The sequence below is a fragment of the Peromyscus eremicus genome, chromosome 4 (genome assembly GCF_949786415.1).
Source record: "Peromyscus eremicus chromosome 4, PerEre_H2_v1, whole genome shotgun sequence".
Lineage (NCBI taxonomy): Eukaryota > Metazoa > Chordata > Mammalia > Rodentia > Cricetidae > Peromyscus > Peromyscus eremicus.
Window position 1 is genome coordinate 36,885,664 of NC_081419.1, and position 12,629 is coordinate 36,898,292.

The following is a 12,629-nucleotide window of genomic DNA, read 5'->3' on the forward strand; positions in this document are numbered from 1 at the left end:
TGTAAATCTTCAGGCATCAGCTCAGATGTCTCCACCTCAGTGAAATCACCAAAGCATCATCCTAATCAGGAATCTCCTCATCTCTCTTGGTTCTTTCCACAAATCTGTAATTAGTTTATTTATCATATTTATCCCAATATAATAAAAATGTTACAAAATGAGAGGCCTTCTCCATTTCTATCCAAGTCCATGCCCAAAACCTGCAGCAGGGCCTCGCAGTGTGATACAAGTAGAATGAAGTTGGATTTGACTATAAATTATAGAGAACTGCTAACTACAGAAGAATTCAAAGCTAAAAGACATACAATCTATGTGGTGTGTTTTCTTCCCATCTTACGTATGAGTTGTTCATACCTAAGTCCATAAACACAACTTAGGTGATGCTTTTACATTTATTCCTTCAGGAGAATATCATGAGCACCATATTGCCTTTGTTATCACCGTTTAATGAATGCACAGGGCTTTCCTCAGTGAAAATGGACAGTAGACAGCATTTTCTTATTTTTAGGCATTTTGATTGTTTTCTTTTTTCTTTTTTTTTTTCAAATAAATAACATTGCACCGAGCCTTTCCTAGGCAAGACTCCCAGACTGGAATTACAACATCAGACATTCTTGGTAGCTATTGTGAAAGAACTTTCCAGAGCTGTTGCAGTTAAGATTTCCACTGGTGGTGTACAAAAGCACCACAGGACACATGTCACTGTGTCTCTGCAATCTAAATAAGATGACACTTGAAAGTTGTAGCTTATATTAATTTTCATTTCCTGGCTAAAAGCTTTAAAAAAAAAACTTTTTGCTTTTTTAAAATATTTCATTTGGTTTTCCTCTTGGGTGAGATTTTGGTCTACTGTGTTCATCTCCTGTGTGAATCTTAATTTCTTTTCTAACTTGCAAGAGCTTTTTGTAAAGATGGAAGCCCTTTATCACATCCCCACTTACATACTTATTGCTTTCTCTCTCCCATTGTCTGCATTTTGTTTGGATGTCTCTTGCTGTGCTGGGGGTGGAAGCCACATCATCATGAATTCCAGGCAAATGCATGAGTTTTGGGGTTTTTTTTAGTGATATTTTCTCCTTGTCAAAAAGAAGTCAAGTAATATAGACACTATTGAAATTAAAGTAAATTACCCATAGCCTGTACATTTCCCAAATGGCTACTGTTATTGGCTTTCCCAAATCTATATAAAGTTCCTATCTGAATACATGTAATGGTCTCTTTAAAATTTTAGTATTATAAATATAAACTCGTGTTTTATTTGAAATTTCTTCCTTGTCTTAAACCTTGGCAAATCGTCCAGATAGATATGCTCTAAATATTCAGTATTTTCTTCCCAATTTACTAACAGTCAGGGACAGTTAAATTTGACATACATATGGAATTTGCACGTGGATTGACTGTATTGCTGATAGACATTTCTCCTTCGCAGATTCTGAGTGAACTGCTTTAAATCTTTAAGCGTTAAACTGTTTCTAAAATTATTGTTCGTCCATAGGCCAAGCCCTGGGTTAAGGAAGAGTGTGGGGGAGGTAGGAGGTTAATGGCTTGTCCTAAAGGACTTCGGCCCAGTAGGTATAAGGGTAGGCTTGTTACACCAAGCATACTTGAATACAGTATGTTGGGACACTGAGGTGGGGCATTGCTTCACCCAACTAGGGCTGGGGACAGAGACTCCAGCCCTGCGGCTGTCAGACAGCCAGGCAAACCACAGCAGCCGGGGAAACCGCGGCAGCCCTCGCCCACCAGACGGGCATGGAGTGTCTCGCCTGCCCCCTCCCTGTCAGCGGCTTCTGTCACTCCCACTCTCCAGCTGGAAGAGACTCCCAGCCTGCCGCCCACCCTATCGCCACCTCCGGTGTCCCAGCCCCCGCGGGGGCCCCAGGCGTGTGCCACCGGGAATGTTCAGTCCTTTCCCCTGGCCGGCAAGAGGGGTTCTGAACCTCCTGCACCCAGGCCGCCTCCCCCTCCTCTAAGGTCACCGGCCCTGCAGAGCGCTGGAGAAGGCTTCTCAGCCCTCACCTCGCCAGATCCTGCAGTCTGTACTTTGCTACCTACGGCAGAGACCAGCCCAAAGGGACTCACTCCGGGGATGGGATGGTTTGGGGGCATCTGGATACCACCTAGTGGCTGCAGAGACAGTACGCAGGCCACTGGGCCACTTTTTACAGTGACCTCTACTCAGATCAGTCTTGATCAAGCTTGATTTCCTCTTTGCTTAAGTTTGTCCTGCGTTACTGAGACACGAACCCTAGGGAAATGTGCTGTCACTGAGATGACCCTAGTCCCTGGGTCTTTTAACATAGGTCTTTAAAAACCCATGTTTCCTTAATATGAACTTTAAATAAAGTCTGACACCCACCCCTAGCTTTCTCTTGATTGAAACTCTAGAATTCTACTACTGCAGGATGAGCCCCACGTGATTTTCTTTTCTTTCTTTCTTTCTTTCTTTCTTTTTTTTTTTTTGTTTTTTCGAGACAGGGTTTCTCTGTGTAGCTTTGCGCCTTTCCTGGAACTCACTTGGTAGCCCAGGCTGGCCTCCAATTCACAGAGATCCGCCTGGCTCTGCCTCCCGAGTGCTGGGATCAAAGGCATGATATCCTCCCTCCTCTCTTATGTCCCCACTAGGTAAGGCTGGACATGCATCTCAGGACTAAGGATGGTCTCTTCCAAGACCAAGGACTATCTGAAGATTTTCTTCAAATGCCAAAAATTACATTTTAGAATATTAGATTCATTTCAATTGTCTTTTTCTTACACAAGCTTCTGTCAGAATCTTGTTTTCGATCAGCCTACACATATAGGTCACTTTACCAGGACTTGGAGGATGGCATACATTTTTAAAAATGATTGCAGACTAGTAATAATTTAATCACATCTGTTTTAATTGATGGTAAATTGCTGATTAGGAATACACCAATATACAATTTTAATATTGCCTCAGTGGAAAATAATCATCAATAAGTCAACTCCAGCAGAATGCAATTTTGAGCAACACCAAGCGATGTTACATGGGAAAATGTAAAGACAGTAGCATTTCAGGAGTCCTGAGCTAGTCAAGGCAGTTAAAAGTCAAGATAGGAAATCTAAGGTTCTAACCCTGGTTTAGTCACATGGTCTTTGAGGAATATATATATATATATATATATATATATATATATATATATATATATCAATCACTCTGAGAAAGTATTCTGCTAGATGATCATTAATGTGCCCTTCAGATTTAAGATTCTGTGACTCTAAGAGATGGCTGCTTCAGGGGCCACCATATAACTAGAGCTGTGTGTGTGAGGGAGGGTATAACCAGAGAATCAAGGACTTTCCACCTTGGAACCATGGGGTAGGCCCGAGAGTTTATCCTAATAAGGCTGAAGCCAATTGTGGGTTATTATCACTGTTAGTCCTCGGAAATTGGGCGACCACCTGGGTGGTGTCTCCTTAGTCCTTGAAAGTGGCCAAAGGAGATATCTGATTCCAGAGAAAGCCTTTCCTGAGGCTGTTCTCCAAATGCCTGGAATGTGTATGTCCAGAGAGTGATCAGTCCACACTATTAGCCCTTCTTAGGGAAAAGTCAATTGGGAAAACTATGAAGGTATACATGATTTTCATAACAGAAGACAGCTGATATATAACAAGCCAAGCAACACCAAAAACTCCTTGGAATTTGGCTTCCTCTGGAGGAACTCCCTGATTCCTCCAGGTAGTGACTTTGCCATAACCAGCTGAGTTCTTATGATATATTCCTGTGGTCCGCAGCAGCCAATCATCAGAATTCATCATTTTTAGGTCTCTAAAGTTGTGGAAGTCTCCACCTGATGCTTTCTCCCTCTCCACTGAACTAGAGAACCCGAGAACCAAATGGGAGAGGATCAAAAGAGTGTGGTGCGGAAATGGGAACCGGAGTGTGCGGCACATAGGCAGTGGGTTTGTGGAAGCTGACCTCAAATACTGTCAATGATTAAGACCGTGAGAAACTAACGAATCTCTGCCTCGCTCCAAAGAAGCAATTAAAATTGTAAAGAAGAGGCAAGTGATCAGTTGGTAATTAACAGTTAAACTCCAGGGCTGCGGGAAGCAAAGTCCTCAAAAGTTCTCAGGGGCTCACTTATCAAAAAAATTTTCCATCACAATCCGCATGTACACCTCTATAATGATCAGATATGGTGAAGAATAGATAATTCTAGAAATAAAAGGGAGCTATCTCAAGTAAGAAGTTGATCTAGCTAAAAATAGCGACAAGGGAGGGGTTGAAAGGGGAAGAGGAGGGCAAGTGATTAGGAAGGAAAAGTGCATGTGTGTGTGTGTGTGTGTAGTGTGTGTGTGTGTGTGTGTGTGTAGTGTGTGTGTGTGTAGTGTGTGTGTGTGTGTGTGTGTAGTGTGTGTGTGTGTGTGTAGTGTGTGTGTGTGTGTGTGTGTGTGTGTGTGTGTAGTGTGTGTATCTGTGTGTGCTGATCCTGTCTCTCTTTCCAATGTTAACCCCAACATTCAAAGACCTAGCCTGGATCCTCACAAGAGTTTGTGCTGTTGAAGACAAAGGGGGAGTAGCACCTGACCCTATCTCCAAGGAAGACGGGTAGTAGTGGGAGCTGATGAGTGGGAGGTGAACTTCTTAAATCCATAATTTAAAAAATATTTCTAAAAATGTAATTCTCAGACTTCTAAGGATGATCACAGTCACTTTAGGAGATGAGGTTACATGTCTTCTCCTGGTTCCTCCGTCTACCAAAGTAACATTCAACATAATTGTCCTTGCCTAGAGATGCACAAATAAGTGAGAACAGAGAGAGAAAATGGAACTCTGTGAATCCTCAAACTTTGTCTTAGCCAGAGAAAATGGAAAGACAAAGGCAGCTTGTCCTGCATTGTTAAGCTCTTTTGGTATAAATCTATGTAAAACAAAAGCAATCAGAAAGGAAAAAGCTGTAACAAAGAAACAAACAAAAACACCCCTCTCCCTGCTGTGCTGAGTTCAGTTTGGTCAGAATTTCACCAGGTTTATGATGAAAAAGACCATATGCTTTGAAAAACTCTCTACCTATCATCGAAATCCTTAGACCAGCCCTGTGACTTGAGAGGCTACTGTTCCTCTCTAAACAGGTCTTCACACAGCTGATAAAGGGGTCATTTATCTCATAGTGTTGTTCGAAAGATTAAAAGACGCAGACAACACATTTAATGTGTCTGAGATAATTAAAACTACAACTCTAGCTCCAGCACTTACAGATTATGGATTATGGATTATGGATTTCCAGCTCTTCACTCAAGGCCTTAGCCTCATGCCTTGATATATAACTGGCAGAATTCTGGCAGATCTTTCTCATTTTGACTAACTCTGGCTTTCAGTGCCACACAACCATAAATACAATAAAACAACATCCACACTGCAAAACAGTAACACCTGAGTGTAATCATAGAGTAGAAATACCTGGAACACTAACCCTCTTACTCACTACTATACTAAAAACCTTCCTTTTCAATTAATTAGTGGGGTTTTTTGTTTTTTTTTTTAGATTTTACAAAGATTTACACAGAATAATAAACAAAGTATATGAACAAAAAAAAGAAAAAAACTGTCAATAATCTGGAAAAGATTCATCCCATTAATAGTCAAGAAAGAAAATAAGAAAATAAATACAAAGACGTAATCCTAATGTCAAATTGAAAATGATTTTATAAATTATAGTAACAATAAATAGGTGGGAACTTAGGACTCAGGGATCTTTGCAAAAACGGAGGCAGAAAGACTGCAGAAGACAAAGTTACAGGGGGTTTTCTGTGAAACTGTGGTTCCTGGACATGTCAGAGTAGCTGCACCCATGATGTCTCATCAGCATGGCTGCCAAGACCAGACCTGAGCAACGACAACACCGACTGACAGACAAGCTGACATGGGACAGGGAAGGCTCAAGAGGACCGCACCCCAGACAAAGAGCTGCAGGAAACAAGAAGTGCTGAGAACAGAAAGAACAGTCTTCCCCAGGCAAGAGCACCCCAACTGGTTATTCAGGACCAAGTGATCATCCCTGAAAACATGCCGACAAGTAACGTTTCACAGACTGAGAGAGCTGTATTTACATATTTATATGTGTGTGTGTGTGTGTGTGTGTGTGTGTGTGTGTGTGTGTGGTGTGTAACAACAACTAAATAAAAGAGGCCGTGAATTCGAAAGAGTCCAAGGTGGAGGATATATGGGAGAGACTGGAAAGAGGAAAGAGAAGGGGAGTTGATATAATTATATTATAACCTTAAAAAATAAATACATATATATGTATATATATAATTTTTTTAATGTGAACAGGGTGATGAATAAAATTTAATCCTCATATCCAGCTCAGATCAGGAAACTGCAGAGCCCTAAAATATTTGCTAATTTCGACATTGTATGTAGAGCTCCTCTTTTAGATGAAATAATCACAAATTTTATTCAAAATTTCTTGTTATTTATGAGACTAAAACATGGAAATAGGTGAAATATTCCCAAGTCACAGTATTTGAAAAGATTTTGAAGTGTAAATATTGCAATCTATCCTGCTTCTTAGTAGTACTTTATTATCATGGAACTTGCTGACTATAAATGTTTTAAGAGTAGAATCATAAAACATATGAAACACTGGAACAGAGACTGAGAAAATATACCAAAACAGTGATGCTTGCTGAGATGGGAAGCTGAAGGTGACCTTTACATCTTTCAACACATTCTTCTAATTTTCCTCGTTGGACTCATATCAATACTATAATCAGAAATGAATATTACTTTGTTAAAGCCAACCCTTGATCTGCCAAAGCGTTTAGTTCACACGGAGTAGCTACAGATGTCATGGGGATGTCTTCACTCAGCTGTTTTGAACGGCCTTTAAAATAGCACTGGTGGCAGTCTGGGTGAACACCCACAGACCCTGCTGCCATGGTGCACCACCCTACAATGATTGCAACTCTCTTTTCAAGTCCAAAAACTGGAATTTGTACTCCAAAATTAGACTAGCATATTGAATACGGGGCTGTCCATGAACTACCCAGAGAGATGATCGTTGCCAACTACTCCCTTTCTCTATGGAAACATTTCTAACAATGCAGGCGCAAATCAACAGCCAACCTAACCTGAGAGGTCATCCTCTTGTCGTTTAGTTGTCTTGGGGAGGGTTAGGACAGACCTGGTCACTTTCCTGACTACAGAGGGTAATCAAGAAAATGCTGACTGCCTACTGTTTTTTGCATGGTAATGTACTAAACAAGAGGCCCAGTAACCTGACTCAGCAAAATGGGGCATGTTAAATGCGTTCATGAGACTGTAAATGCAAGCAAAATTCTCTGTAACTAAGCCTAATGGTATAGTTAACTGAGCAAGGAAACCCACGAGCTCATAAGTGTCCCCTGGTAAGTGACAAATGACCTCTCCTGTTAAACCAAATACTTTCATTTTTAAAGGAACACATGGGCAACAATAGAGTCAGGAGGAGCTTCGCCTGTGTAGGATAAGGTCCCTGCATAGCAATGTCCTCTCCTAAGGGAACACACTCTTCTACACCAACAAATTAAATGTAATGTAATATGTCCAAATTGGATTTCGTTTTTTTCCTACTTTATGTCATTTTACAGAGTGAAGATGGTACATGCAAAAGGTAATATACACAGAAATTATTTACCTACAAAGGAACTTACATGACAAAATTAAATCAATTATTTATGATTTTTTAAAAATATTTCACTTGTTTAATGTCATAAATGCATATGGCAACAATAATATAGGAAGAATTAAAATGAAAATTACATCTCCCTGGTCTCTTTCCCAGAGGCATCATTTGGACCGATTGGCTGTTGTTCTTTCGGATATTAGCTCAGGACTTTAACATTAAGAACACACTGCTGTTTCTGCTTAAACAATTTGAAATATCCTCCACCAGCTCCTGATTTGTATACATTCTAAGTTTATATGCACCCCTCATTTGGGAAGGAAAGTCAGGTATAATGAGATGGAACTCACATTTGGAACTCTCATCCCTTCCAGTTCACATGGTTTGACAGAGGCACTTTGGTCATCTTGCCCCCCTCCACCCTCACCCACCCAGAGCTCCTCCATTTTTTACTATAATGGCTTTTCCCACCGGGCTTCTGGCAAGCGGGGATGTGTTCTGGTTCACGGTGTCTACCTTCTCCACAATGCCAAGTAAATGCAACCTTCTAAGACTGTTTCACTTTGCCTAAAGTGTTCTCCATCATTGAAGGCCTTGCTTGCTTTGTAAAAGGATGTACAAGTCTGTTTATCCACTCAATCGTTACAGGCTATCTGGTTTTTCTCCCGGTTTTTATGGATTAAGAAAAAAATTATGAACATAAACATAAAGATCTTCATGTGAAACAAGTTTTATTTCTCTCTGCCAAATATAAGACAGTGGAATTAGTATGTTGTGTAGAAAGTGAGTGTTTATATAAATTTCCAAAATGCTTCTCAAAATAGTTGCAACACTTTACATTCTAATCAGTAATATATGGAAATTCAAGCTGTTTATATCTTTTGGATAGTTCTTATTGGACTATAAACTATTGAATTGTGAACATTCTTTATATGTTGCTAGTATAAGTGCTTTACCAAGTAACTATACTTTTAGTTTGTATGACATCTAAGTTATAATTTTTTAATGGATGGCACTTTTAGAACTCTCACTAAGAAATATTGCCTATGCCAAGAACAGAAGACTTCAATGTTTTCTTTTATAGTCTGGTTGTAGTGTAGATTTGATTGTTAGGTCCATGATGCTTTGTGACACTTCAGAAATGAAGTTATGCCTTGAGGATTCAGTTTGGTTTGGTTTACTGATGACCAGATAGTCCAGAATCATTTTTTTTAAATCACTTTTTTCATTAAATTATCTTCCTTGGAAACATTTTATTACATTCACATATCTAGTATGTGTGTGTGTGTGTGTGTGTGTGTGTGTGTGTGTGTGTTATGTGTGAATATGCACACCATGGTGTATGAAATCAGGACAATTTGCCAGAGTCTGCTCTCTCCTTTGACCATATTTGTGCCAAGAATCAAATCAGGTCATATAAGTTTAACATTAGGTGTTTCTATCCATTGAGGCATCCAAGCTGGTCCCCCATTAAATTATCTGTCTACTCTTATCATAGAGCAGTTGACACATATGTGAGGATCAACCTCTCCTCTAGTCAATCACACATTCTGAAATACTGGACTTTGCTGTTGTTTATTGTTACAGTGCTGGGGTTATACCCAGGGCCACATATAAGCAGGTGACCTACTACTGAGCAGTAACTTCAGTCATTATTGTAGATTTTGAAGCCTTGAAATTGGGTATCATAAATGTTGCAACTTGGTTCTTTCCTTAAAATTTAGCTATCCATGCTTGTGGTGGTTTGAATGAAAATGGCTCCCATAGGCTCGTGTATTTGAAAGCTTAGTTCCCACTTGGTGGAATTGTTTGGGAAGGATTAGGAGGTGTGGCCTTGTTGGAGGAGGGGAGTGGGGAGCTGGTCACTTTGAGACTTCAAAAGCCCACGCTATTCCATTAGTTCTCTTGTCTCATGCGTGTAGATCAGATGTAAGCTCTCAGCTACTGCTCTATAGGAGAAAATGCAGGCCTGACCTGGCGGCCAGCCTACATATACACTGTACTTCTAAATAAGAAGCATGGCATACCATGCTCCTGAAATCAGAACACTGAATTCTGAAGTAATGTGAGCAGCCAGTAGCTGGCCTGTAGATGAGACTGCACTCTCTATGGTTCTTTATGTGCTTCTTCAGCATACAGCCCCTGGTGGTAGGAGCACTGACTATCCAATCTGAAGTAGTGTGCTAACCAATCATAGACAACAGCTTCCACTGTGTAAGTGGTTGCTCATTTGCAAGAAAGCAGATGCTGTTCCCTGAAACAATCTCCTGAGTGGTTCATCTCTGCACCTTTTACTGACCGACCCACAGGCTTGTCTGTCAGGAGACACCCCAGAAAATGAAAACACTACTCTAGAGTCATTCCTGCCTGTTGCCATGCTCACTGATGATGGCATCCAGACACTCATCCTCTGGAACTCTTTCTTCTGTAAGTTGCCTTGGTCATGGTGCATATAAGTTTATATGCACCCCTCATTTGGGAAGGAAAGTCCCAAAACAATAGAAAAGTCACTAAGATGAGGCTCTTTTACTTTTCTGTATAAATTTAAAGTAAATCTGGCAAATTCTATAAAAATTTCTGCTAGGATTTTGTTTAGGATATGAGAGTCTAGGGTTAACTAACATATTAGCAATGTTTACAGCCAGTCACCGTGGTTCACATCTATAATCCCGACACCTGGAAGACTGAAACAGACAGTGACTAGTTTGGCTACATACAGAGAACCTCTCTCAACAAAGCAAAAACAAATCAAAACATTTTTTAAACCAGCCTCCCATTATGTGAATACAACATATAACCTCATTTATTTAGCTTTATAACATCTCTCAATAGTGTTTAGTAGCTGACATTATCATCTGAGTTTTTAAATATTTATTGATCTCACATAGTTTGCTTCTATAGTCTGCTGAAATGTGATTTACAATATTATGTTTTTAAATGTAGCATCAGACATGTCATTCCCAGGGTAAACCTCACTTGATTATAACTTATTGCCCTATTATTATATTGTCATTAACTTAACCTTGATAGTATCTTTTTTTAACATCCTGCATTTTTATGAGAAATATTTGTCTGACATTTTCTTTTGTTTTGGCTTCTGAGTCTTACTGGCTGGTTTCGTGTGTCAACTTGACACAAGCTAGAGTCATCAGACAGGAAGGAGCTTCAGTTGAGGAAATGCCTCCATGAGATTCAGCTGTAGGACATTTTCAATTAGTGATCAATGGAGGAGGGCCCAGCCCATTGTAGGTGGTATCTTCCCTGGGCTGATGGTCGTAGGTTCTATAAGAAAGCAGGCTGAGCAAGCTATGGGGAGCAAGCCAGTAAGCAGCTCCCCTTTCATGGCCTCTGCATCAGCTTCTGCCTCTGCTTGAGTTACTGTTCTGACTTCCTCCAATGACGGACTATGATCTGGAAGTGTAAGCCAAATTAACCCTTTCCTCCCCAACTTGCTTTTTGGTAGTGGTGTTTCCTCATAGCAATAGAAACCCCGACTAAGACACAAGTGATGTTGGTTCCATGAATAGAAAGGGCTCTCACCGCTTCTACATTGGAAGCATTTATAGAGAACAAATGTCTTCCTAAAATTTGGGGGGTTGGAATCTCCTTTGGCAGAAGGTTTTGAGCATCTTGGGTTTGTGTGCATCCCCTTTTAATTCTATCAATGCTTTATCTTGGTATTGAATCTCCTTAGCTGGGTGCACACACATTCAAGATTATTACATATTCTTGGCAAAGATATCCCTTTATTATTATGGAATTAGCCCCTGTAACATACCAATTAATGAAGTGTACAGTCAGTATTTGTTATTAATATAACTACTTCAACTTTCTTATGATTAATGTTTAAGTGAAATGAGTTTTTTTATATTTTAATCTATTTGTTCTTTATATTTAAAGTGTATTTCTTACATTAAAGTGGATTTTTATAAAAAATAAACAACTGAGTATTGCATTTTATATACTTTGATGCTCTCAGTTTTTAAATTGTTTTATTTAAACCGTTTACACTTAGTGATTATTGATATGACTGAATTAAAAGCTAATATCTTGCTAATTGCTTTCTGTGTTTATATCTGGTTTTGGTGTCTGTTTTGTTTATTTATGATTACATAACTTTATTATCAGCTAATAATGAATTCAAAAAGTAAGAAAAGTTTACTGGTATTTAAAATCTATTAGTACACTGACTACTTGACCTTAAAAAAAATCCTAAAGTCAGAATTAAGTATAATGATTATATCAGGGATTTATGAGTCATAATATATTCTTAATTAGTAGTTTGTCAAGGCATCTTTAGTCGCTTCATTTGATCTCAAGCATTTAATTACTTCTGCATTTTTCGTTTTTATTTATTTGCATTACTGGTTTTTTATTTATATTTCCTTTAAAATATTTTAAGTTGGTCCATGTAAACAACACACATTTTAAATCACAGTATTCTATACTTAGTATATCTTCAAATAATATTACAACATTTCACATGTGGTTTAGGGAGTTTACATTTGTAAACTCCAAGTTCCCCTTCGTCTCTGTTCTAAGGTTCTCATACATTTTCCTATTCACATGATATAAAGTCACAGAAAGTTGTTGCCATTTTTGCATTAAAGACTCAATGACCTTTTTGAATGTTTATACATAAGGAAAAATGTATTTTATATTGTTCTTCATTTTTACCATCCATGTAGATCTTTTCTTGTTGGTAAATAACCAATTTCTGTCTGATATAATATTTATTCTGTCTTTAAAATACTTACAAAAATGTCTTATAGAATAGGTCTGTAGACAACAAATCTAGTTTTATTTGTTTAAGGTTTTTAATTGCTTCTCTGTTTTAGAAGATAAAATCGTGTGTTAGGTAATGCTGAGCTTTGCTTACTTGGGTGTTTTAGTCATGCTGACACTTGGAGCATCCTTGGTCTTTGTGTTTCCCCTTTCAATTCTATCATTGTTGCTTCATGCATTTGAAGCTCCACTGTTGGGTGTATATGCATTTGA